Raw genomic sequence first — 11,276 nt, 5'->3', positions numbered from 1 at the left:
AAGCTATGGAGTAATCCTACTGGTACTGATCTCGGCTATTCTTGGGTATTAATCTCCTATTTTGTTACTTTATATCCCCCAGATGAACGCAATCTTTCTATGTCGATCCCTCTCTTTCTGGCTTATTTTGCTTAGCATGATACTTTCCATATTGTACCACTTGTATGTAAATTTCATGACTTCATCTTTTCTAACAGCTACATAGTACTCCATTGTGTATATGTACCAAAGTTTCTTTAACCAGTCATCTGTTCTTGGGCACTCAGGTTTCTTCCAGATTCTGGCTATTGTAAAGAGTGCTGCCATGAACAAACAAGTGCAGATATCACTTCGACTATACATTTTTGCCTCTCTGGGATATATTCCCAGGAGTGGTATTGCTGGGTCAAATGGGAGCTCAATTTCTAATTTTTTGAGAATCGTCCATACTGTTTTCCAAAAGGGCTGAACAAGTCAGCATTCCCACCAACAGTGAAGGAGTGTCCCTTTCTCGCCACATCCACGCCAGCATCGGTTGCTTCTGTTTTTTTTTTTTTTGGGGTGTGGGCCAGTCTCTGAGGTATGAGATGGTATCTCATTGTGGTTTTGATCTGCATCTCCCTGATGATTAATGATGTAGAGCATTTTCTCATGTGCTTTTTTACCACTCGGATTTCTTCTTTGAGAAAGTTTCTGTTCATTTCATTGCCCCATTTTTGGATGGGGTTGGATGTTTTCTTCTTGTGGAGTTCAACCAGTACTTTATATATCCTTGATATCAACCCCTTGTCAGATGTGTGTTCGGCGAATATCCTTTCCCATTCTGTAGACCGTCTTTGTATTTTGGCCGCTTCTCGGCCTTTTGGCTAAGATCAAGTGTAGTATCCTTTCTGTTTTTACAGTCAATAGTGAACTGGGACAAAATTCTAGATGCTCCCACCCTCCTCCCCAGGACTGGGGAGAGAGAACAGCGGAAAAGCACTTGCCTTGTTAGTGGCCATCACGGTTAGATCCCCAGCACCACATATGGTTCCCCAAGCACTGCAAGAATGATCCCTGAGCACAGAGCCAGGAGTGAGCCCTGAAGATGGCTGGGTGTGGCTCAAAAGAAGAACAAAACATTTTTTAAAAATCTAGACTCCCTAATCTTACACACATAAGAATTAGCAGAAGAGATGAAAACTTTGGTTAAAATATAATGCCTTTATTTTCATAAATCTTTAACTGATTGTTAGCATTCTATTCCATTTTGAATTTGAGCAATATCTTTGACTTTCTTCACCAATATAAATTCCACATTTTTACATCCATTACAATTGTTGCAATGCACTGTAAAATCTCACTGTACTTATCACCACTTCAAAATTACAGTAGTTATTAGACCTTCCACTAGATATTGTTATTTAATGTCTTAATAAAGAATCACATTTATTACTATGCTACATTTAAGAAAATATTTTGATAACCAATTACATTGAAATGCAAGTTTCTTTGTAATCCTATGTATGTTGTATTAAGTATTTGATAGCATTATTCTGGCTTTACTAGATGGCTTTGGGGATCCATGGAACAAAATTATTAAGACCCCTACACTGATTAAACCATAACAGAAAGTGGTGAAAATGTCACGTGCTCTAGAGAGAAGAAATATGAGGAGAACCTAACAAGGGAAACCATGAAAATCGTCTCTGAGGGATTGATGTTGGAGTTGTGTCCTACAGGAGTGAAGTTTAACCAAAAATGGGGTGGAAGAACATTCTAGGAAATTAGAACAACAGGTGCAAGTTTGCCTGGAGAAGCTCTAAACCGCAGTTATTTTGAGCAGAGTTTCAGAGAAGCTGTCAGAGAGTTGCTGATGCAGGAGAGAGGGCATTAGGGTATAAGGACAGGTCTGGGGGGCAAGGATACTTGTTGCAGCAATGCTGGTGTGAGGATGCTCCTTTGGGATGAGACTTCAAGGATGCTGGCTTAAGGATGATGGTGTGGGACTGAGGGGGCAAGATTTATGCTGCAGGGCAAGTAGATCACAGGATAGACTGGGGGCTACTGGCAAGTTCCTAGGGGCCTGCCCTTAGACGGCTGGGGTTCCAGTCAGGCTTCTCAAGAACAAGAGAGCATACACACACGCACACAGACACACAGACATTCTCTCATTTACACACACTGTAAATAAGTCTCTCCTTCTCCACTATATGTACTTAAACATATCTTGGGCACATAGGTCTCCCTCAACTTACAGCAGGATTATTGCATCCTAAGCATCAAGGCTGTCTAGAAGCCACTGCCCAGGAGGACACAAAAGTCCACTGGCCCAGTTTCTGATGAGTGCGGGAGGCTTCACACTGTCCAAAGGCCAAAACTCAAAACTTGGATTCCCAAAGTCACAGACCATCTGTGCACAGACTTGTCCACACACATCTGCATGTCTCTTTAAGTGTGTGTGTGCATAGTAAGTCGATGTGTGCATGACCTTGTGTGCTCACTCTGAAGATTTTTCTTCTCTATGGCTCTACAAAGGTTTTGTGAACCCTAAGTGGGTAAGAGTGCTCCTTGGGGAATGTAGCGTTATATTACTGAGTCATGCACAAGATTTTTACCCACTAATTATTGTTTTAGACATGCTTTTGTTTGAAGACCCTTATTTACTCTTTAGGGCTGTTTAGTAAGCACTGTGCTCAGGGTCTCAGAGTCAACAGCATCACAATTCTTCTTGAAGGAACCCAATGTGCTGTATTTCCTCCATACGGTACCAGAGACCTTCACCACCACCTTCCCTCAGATTGATGCTTATCATCATCAGTGAAATAACTGATAAAGCACACACGAAGTAATTGTGAATAGACTGCCAATGAGACACATCCTTAAAGAAGGAGAGCTGGAACAAGATAATCTTGGAACATGGGTTTGTAGGGACCCCCATCTTCCCATCTTTTACCATCTTTGCACAACCATGAGTAGCACCAAGAGGAATGATATAAAGAGGAATGAAAAGAAATGCTAGTAAGGAGGTGAATTAAATAGGATGTGTATGTGTGTGTGTGAGAGAGAGAGAGAGAGAGAGAGAGAGAGAGAGAGAGAGATTAGAAGAGAGATTTTAAGGAATTGCCTCATAGGCGATAGGGACTCCCTGGTTTGTAATCCAGAAGGCAGAAAAGTCGGGCAGGGCTAGGGCCAAACTTTTTCTTCTTCCAGGAAACCTCAGCATTATGATTAGCAGACTCATCATGGAAGATAATCTCTTCTTCAAGGCCAGCTGATTGCAAGATTAACCACAGCTACCAAATCCCTTCCCTCACTGTATCGCTGTATTTTCATTAGATTGAATAAGTGGGGAATGCAGCTAAGTCAAGGTGAAAACAAAATTAAACATCACCCATGGCACTGAAAGTCAGAAACCAGGCAAGCTGCAAAACATCTGAATTATTCAGGTGGGAAAATCCTGTTCCTTGAACCCTGCTTTGAAGAGTTTTGAGATTCCTTTTATTCTTTGAGTGTTTCAAAGAGGGTTTGGCCCTAATCCTGGGCCTTTCTCTTCATCCATCCTATCCTATCAGAAGCAGGACCCCTCCATTTTAAGAAGGAAGTCCAAGAATCCTGTGTCCTCTTTCCTCTTGGCCTTGCCAACATTTCCTTCTGTTTCTTTTGTCCTTTCTCGTTCAGTTTTTGTTTTTGCATTTGGGGCCTGACCAGGCCTGGAGCGTGCTCCTGACTCTAAGCTCAGGGATCCCTCCTGGAGAGGCTTAAGGAACAATATTCGGTGCCAGAGATTGAACCCAGGTTGACCCCAAGTAAGACAAGTGTCCTACCTTATGTACTATCACCCTGACCTCCTGATACCATGGTCTTTATGTTATGGAATAGTTCAGAGTAAAATTATGCTGAAATATCAGTGGAATTTTCTTTTTTTTAAGTTGCACGTAATAGAGTAACTTACTTAGCTAACAATTGTTTTTCAAATTGTATTTTTAAAAATACTGTATTTTTAAAGATAAGTGTTTGCTGGGTTGGTTTTAAAAAAGGACCAGCTAACTATAACTGGGAGTTGACCCAGTGATCAATATCTGTCCATTTTTATATAGCTTCCATCTAAGAAAGGTTGACAAAAAAATTAAAGAGGAAAATGAGTACATGGTAAGGTCCTTGTGTGGCCCACCAAGCTTTTGATGTTTACTCTCTGACCTTGTATCAGCACACGGTTTCTGGTACAAGGACCCAACCAAGTGGTCAAGGAACAAGGACCCAACCATGTGGTCAAGGATGCAGCCTCCATCTTCCTACTTTCCTTGACATATGGACATCCTCTTTCCTCCAGATACTGCCCCTGTGCCATCTCCACATGTATGCCTGGGAAGTCCCAGACCTAGAATATCTTCCTTGCATCTGTCTTTTTTTTTTCTGAAGGGACAGCGTCTCCCAGAAAATCCCAGCAGAATCTCTCCGATGCTGGAGTATGTTTGCATGAACTAGACACAAGGAAGACTGGGAAAGTCCACAGCTGGTGTTTGCAGAGTCCCCAACCCTCCATGCCATAGGAGGACCCTTCCATCAAAAAGCAGGCCGCTGAGATTTGCTGTTGGATTAATATCTGTCTGCATTTGTCTGCTTTTCCACAAGCAATGTTCGACCTCCTCCACAGGGTACTTCTAATCATCCAGACCATTTAAACTGTTAGGACAGTCCACGCCCCTAGGACCGGATGTTCATCAATGCCATCAGTGACTATTCCCACCATTCTTTTTCATAGGATGCTGAGAAGACTGCTTCTTTGAGCTGGCACACTTGGGTTTAAATCTCAGCTCTTGGGAGAGCTTTATAGCTTAATCTGCATGATGGCTAGCGAGGCATAAACATGCAGAAATTCATTTGGTTGTACAGCTGTGGTTTGGTTTGCCTTATACTATCTAGGAGATGTCCTTTAATAAAAGAGAAAACGAGACCAAAAGGTACATCTTTTATATGCTCATTTAAATTTATAAATGCACAGATATATATTGATAGACATCACATGTGCTCCATATCTATCAATCTATACACACACACATACACACACACACACACACACACATACACACACACAGTGGTCTTAACTAGCACATGGAGAGAGCTTTTAAGAGCAACTGGTGCATGGTGTGTGTCAGCAAAGCATATGATGGGGACTTCTCTTTCTCAGGCAGTGGTGTCCTAAAAGAAGCTTTCTCGTCTCATCGCCACCCTTTGTCAACCCCCTGCCCTGATCCACTGGATTTGCTAGGTCCTGGGTAAGATGAAGAGTTGTTCCCACGTTGGGCAATGTAGAGACCCAGAGAAGGAAAAGCTCACTCTTCCACACCATCTTCTTTTCATCATTGGTGGAACTAAAAAATTTAAAATCCTTGCAGTGGTAACTTTAAATAAGACCTTAAAAAAAAAAACACCTTTTTTCCCCCCTCACAACGCAAGGGACTAATTAAAATGGGAAAGTTCTGGTTTGATCAGAAATTCTTGTATTTGGCGGGGGGGTGAGGTGTGGAGCAAGGTGGGAAAGTGACTCAATTATTCACAAAGGGGCTTAATTGGCTTTAAAGTCACCAAAATTCCTTCTCTTATTTAGGACAGAATAGATAAGTCTTTTTTATTTTCTACACCCCCCGGGAGAAAAGGTGACATAACGGACCACAGGGGTAAGGGATTCCAGGGGAAAGAGAGGCTTTTGGGTTGAATCTATGGAGTTCGCTTTCCAGACTTGCTCGGTCTGATTCCTCCAGGAAAACCTCTCCTAAGCCCTGGTCTTGCGCTGACTCCCCTCCATAAAATGACTTGATTATGTGAGCAGTAAGCCTGTTTATTGAGGAAGACGTCTGTTCTGGGCCCTAATGGAGCATGTCCGCCTAAGAGCCCCCTGAGACTGAGGCCAGCTGGGGTCCATCCAGATCACAGAGCACTTCCTCCCGCATAGGCTATCAGCACTGCAGGAAAAATAAGAGCTCTATAGGGCACAGCCTTTAGGAGATGGATGTGTCTCCTCCACTGGAATATACTGGAAAGAATGTCTGAGCAGCAGGGAGCAAAAACCCTAGGGAGCAAGGAGCTTCCTTTTTGGTTTGTTCCTTTGTTTGATGGCTGTACCTGGTGGTGCTCGGGGCTTAATTCTGGCTCTGCGCTCAGGAATCACTCCTGGCAGTGCTCAGGCAACCATACAGGATGCTGGGGATCCAACCCAGGGGCAAGGCAAGTTCCTTACCCATAGTTCTATGGCTCCAGTCCCTGCAGGGAGCTTCTATCCAAAAATGAACATGGCTGGGAGACCGCAAAGGAGTCAAAGGAGAAATTACAAGGAAACCCTGGGACTCTAAATGCCAGCTGGTCCATTAGCAAACTGACTAGTTTTTGTTGTTGTTGTTTTCTTTGGGTGGGAGAGGGTAGAGGGGAGTTAAGGTGTTTGTGTTTTCTTTTCGATTTGGTGCTACACCTGGAGGTGCTCAGGACTTATTCCTGGCTCTGTGCTCGAGGATCACTCCTGGGAATGCTCAGAGCACCACATACAGTGCAAGGCCAGTGTCTTACTCACTGTGCTATCTCTCCATTCTTGCTTGTTTTGTTCTTTGGGGGAATCCACACCCAGATGTGTTCATGGCTTACTCCTAGCTCTGTGCTCAGGGATTACTTGTGGCGGTCTTCAGGGTACCAAATGCTGTGCTGGGGATTCTAGCTGGGTTGGTCACATGCAAGACAAGTTTAACTGGTGCTTTCTAGAATGCTATTCGGGTCTCCCAAAGAGGAATTGAAAGAGCTATGCTTAGAGTATCACGTTTCACTCAAATGAGAGAAAGAATCTGGAGTTTTGACCTCCTTCGACAATCAAGAATCAGGGACGCTGTCTCGTTTGCCAAGGCGTCAAAAATCAGATGGGCTGGTCACATAATGAGATTTAGAGAGGACTCCTGGACTAGAGCCATTACCGACTGGATTCCACGGGATGTCAAAAGACCGCGTGGCCGCCCACCTACCAGATGGTCAGACTTCTTCATCAAGATCATGGACGATTGGTTTGAGGCTCTTCGTGTTCCTAGAATGAACAGACGCCATTGTGCTACACTAGCACGTGACAGGACAAATGGAGACATTACTGGCGTCAGCTCGAGCAAATCGATGATTAACGAGAAGTGATCAAGTGATCAAGTGCTTTCTATCTGCATTCCTTCACCTTCCCCAGCCAACTCTTTGCCTTCTCCCTCGCTGATGTGAGCAACTGAGTCAGGGGAAAAAGTCACTCCAAACTTCACTTGAGGACTGGAAATATTTTTGTGCATCTTGTGAAGCATCTGCTAATTTGGGCCAATCTTGTTTAACAATTAAAACGGGCTCATTTATCTGCTCACTAGGACAGGCTTGCCCGGAGGTGTTTATTGATCCTGTGCGTTAGTGTGGGTGGCGTGATCCCCCTGTCTCTCGGGCACTTGTCTCAAACCAGGACTGATGTCATTGTCCTTCAAGGGACCCCGCAGGCAACACTGTCAGCCAGGAGATGGTGAGCATTGGTTGGGTGAGGATCACTTAATCACTTAATCACTTAACTTCCCGTTAGTCGTAGATTTGCTCAAGCGGGCGCCAGTAACGTCTCCATTTGTCCCTGTCGCGTGCTAGTGTAGCCCAATGGCATCTGTTCGCTCCGGGAACATGAAGGGCCTCAAACCGATCGTTCATGATCTTGACGAAGAAGTCTGACCATCTGGTAGGTGGGCAGCCACGCGGTCTTTTGACATCCCGTGGAATTCAGTCAGTAACAGCTCTAGTCCAATGGTCGTCTTTAAATCTCATTACGTGACCAGCCCATCTGATTTTCGACAGCTTGGCAAATGAGACAGCATCCCTGATTCTTGATCGTCGACGGATGTCAGAACTCCGGATTCTTTCTCTCATTTGAGTGAAACGTGATATTCCAAGCATAGCTCTTTCTATTCTTCTTTGGGAGACCTGAATAGCGTTCTCATCTTGTTTGTGTAGGGCCCAGGTCTCTGAGGCATATGTTAATGCAGGAAGAACAGTGGAATCAAAGAGATGTGCCCAGAGCCGGAGGTTCTTCGTCCTCTTAGCTATTTCTTCGACGTTCTTGAAGGCGTTCCAAGCCGCTCTCTTCCTCCTGCGCAGCTCGGGTGCCAGGTCATTTGATAGGGTTGGGTGAGGATGGGCAATGCAAATAGATGAATAAAGCGTGATGCCCTGGTTCCATATTGGGTGTCTTCACTGCCCCTGGTTATGTCTTTGGAAGCTCTGTTGTATGACCTGCTGAGTCTTTGGAACTAGCAATGAATAATAGATGAAGCTCTAGGGTGTCTTGGGTGTGTGATAGCTTGTCCTCTCTGAAAAAGAGTTGGGGCAAATGTTAAGTATTGCTCATCAACCCACGGCAGAGTCCACCGTCTGAACTGCAGTGGATGACATCAATATCCTTCCCAGAGATTAGAAAGCATCACCTTAATAACGAAGGTGTCTGTGTAACTGTGAGTGGTACCTGGCCATAAGGACTGGTGGGTGGTCACTAAATAATTTAGGAGCTCTTATGGCTCCATAAAAAGAACCTGACAACTCCTGCATCTTGATTCTTTTCTGTTGCTCTTTAAGAGTGTGTAAATAAGAATCCTATCTGGTGTCAAGTGATAAAAAAAAAAACCAACAACCATCTGCCGGATGTGACTTAAACCCAACAAAGGAGGTATATTTTAAAGGCACTGCATGTTTCAAAGGAGGTCTATTTTAAAGGCACTGCATGTTTCTTGGAGTGCACAGGCAATAGAGTAACCAGATCTCAGGACAGGTGTCGAAATGGGTACTAACTTGCCCACGAGTCCTTTGTTCCAGCCTTCGACGCTGCCCTCTCCACACACCTGCTGCAAGGTGAACTAAGCCTGCTGCACTTTTCTGCTTAAGTTCGTCCAGGTCAGAACCACACACTCCCCATGGAGAGAGCAGAGGTGCCAGCTCTGAGTCAGCTCTCCCAATTCACAGGCAGACTCCGGGGAAAGCAAAGCTCAAGCCGATGTTTTCTCATGAGCCAGCACAGAACAGGGATCGCCTCTCCCTGGAGTTTGATGAAGAACAAGCACGCTGCTTTCAAGCCTCCTCCATACAACGTCTCGCTCGAACAGCCTTCCAGCAACAAAGGTAACGACGCTCCAGCTTAGAGCTTGGCCTGCGTTTCCCTCCAAAGAGCCAGAAAGAACACTGTTTAGGTTCTTCGGCCCATATGGTCCCTGTCACAGCTCTGCAAGAAGGTACCCACAGAACATTTGCAAAAAAAAATCAGGGTATGTGGAGTCCAGTCAGCTTTATGGACTGGAATTGGAATTTCATGTAAAGTTCACCTGTCAAGAGATTTCATTCTTCTACTTTTCCCCCCAACTATTTAAAAATCTGTCAACTATTCTTAGCTCGTGGGCTGTGCTAACCAGGTGGTGGGCTGGAAGGGGCCCAGGGTGCAGAGTTTGCCGACCCTGGTTCCAGAAATGTAGTTCTTCTGACAGTGAAATGACCAAGAGTCCAAAGCAGCATCTAATCACAGGACCATTTATACATCAAGCTTGGGACAACTGTATGACAAGATGATTCTGCTGCTATTTTTTTTTCACCCAGGGCTTAAAATGGAGCGTTGCTTCATGCTTTCTGCTGCCCATCCTGCAAGTTTCAGAACATTCTTTGTTCACAATGATGCCTTATAACCATGCTCCAGGATCTCCTTAACTTCCAAGTTCTGATGTCTTCTTGTTACCAATGAATATCCTCTGATTGTCACGTCTCTCAACTGAGTTGAATTTTAACCTGTAGGTCCTTCTAACCACCTCCGTGTTGGCTCTCCCATCCTTTAATAGGTAAACTTTCAGCTTCCTGATTTTTTTCCCAGGTTTTGGGAAAACTATGTTAGCAGAATTCAATCAGCTCTGGGACCTCACATTGATGTATGAGAATTAGGACTCACATCTATCTGATCATCACTTGAAATGAATGCACCTCTCTTGAAGCCAACTTTTGGTGGTGAGATACCCAAAGAAATACTTGAAGCCTTCACTTAGTGGTCTTTTGGTTCAAAGATCCCTCTTCTGGGATCAAATCGATGTTTCCTGCTGCTTCTGCTGTGCAATGTTCCTCTTGAAATTTCCACTAAACACAAAGGATTCACCATGTATGGTACCATGTTTCTGTCTGTGAGAAATATTACCAATAGCAGCAAGAAATCAAATGCTAGAGAAAATGGGAAAGGACAGCCTCATGATAAGCCCTAAGAATCATAGTCAGAAAAAAAAATCATAGTCAGAAATGTATGTCTTGTGGATTTCATGAACCATTGCAACTTTCAGCCAAACTTACCATTTCCTGTGTTTCAACATACAATAAGAAAATTACACTTAACGGCAGCAGATAGTTTGTTCTTTTTGTTATAGTCTTCGCTTCAGTTTCCAAGTTCTAGGCCGCACAATATGGTTTCTGGCATTGCCTAAGTGTTGGTGTTAAGGAGAGAAGGGTGACAGAGAGACAGAGAGGAACAGCAACAGGCCATGGAGATTAAGAGGCTTGAGTGTTTCCTACCCCAGGATCCACAGTGGAATTAGAAAGTGAGATGGTGCCAGAGATATGGAACACCCAAGTTCCCTAGTGTGGTCCTCCGTGGCTGGGAAAGGGTGTAGCAAAGACAGTGATGACTGAAGTCTAAAGAAACACACCAATATCACCCTCCCCACAAGTATCTTCAAGCCACTTCCCCACTGCCAGAGTTGGAGCCTTGTGATATAAAATCCAAGGCCAAAATGCAGAATACTGGACACCAGCCCAACCGAATGTACCCAGGGCACATGGTGGCTGAATATTAGTGGGACATAAACAGGTAAATTAGTCGAAGGTTCTAGAAATAACTTGAGTATCACTCCTCCCAGATAAATTTTTCCTTTTTTTTTTCAAAAGAAATCTTCAATTTTGGGGGCCGGAGCGATAGCACAGCAGGTGGGGCATTTCCTCCTACTGTGAAGGGAAAGCCCAGAAGGGCCCCAGAGAATGAACCTACCAGGCAACTGTGCATCCTGGCTCTCCTGAAGGTTGTGCTTTCTTTCCTTTTTAAAATATTTATTTTTAATTTATTATTTTGTAAGGTAGTTCACAGTATTTGATTACATTTAATATTCAAACACCAATCCCACCACCATCACACCTTGCCATCGCCATATTTGGGATGTTTTCATCCCAAGCCCCAAGCCCTGTCCCAAACCAAAATAATATATTTTGTATTGTTTGTTATGAAAAACCACTGAAAATGCTACAAAAAATTATCC

At 44.0% G+C, this 11,276-nt stretch overlaps 1 pseudogene; it reads left to right on the top strand.

The window, feature by feature from the left end:
- Positions 1-825: 825 nt before the first annotated feature.
- Positions 826-924, top strand: LOC130016767 (uncharacterized; annotated as a pseudogene).
- Positions 925-11,276: the final 10,352 nt, after the last annotated feature.

This window comes from Sorex fumeus, unplaced genomic scaffold (assembly GCF_029834395.1).
Source record: "Sorex fumeus unplaced genomic scaffold, SorFum_2.1 ptg000166l, whole genome shotgun sequence".
NCBI lineage: Eukaryota > Metazoa > Chordata > Mammalia > Eulipotyphla > Soricidae > Sorex > Sorex fumeus.
The sequence above is the reverse complement of the archived record's forward strand: the minus strand, read 5'-3'. Positions and strand labels throughout refer to the sequence as shown.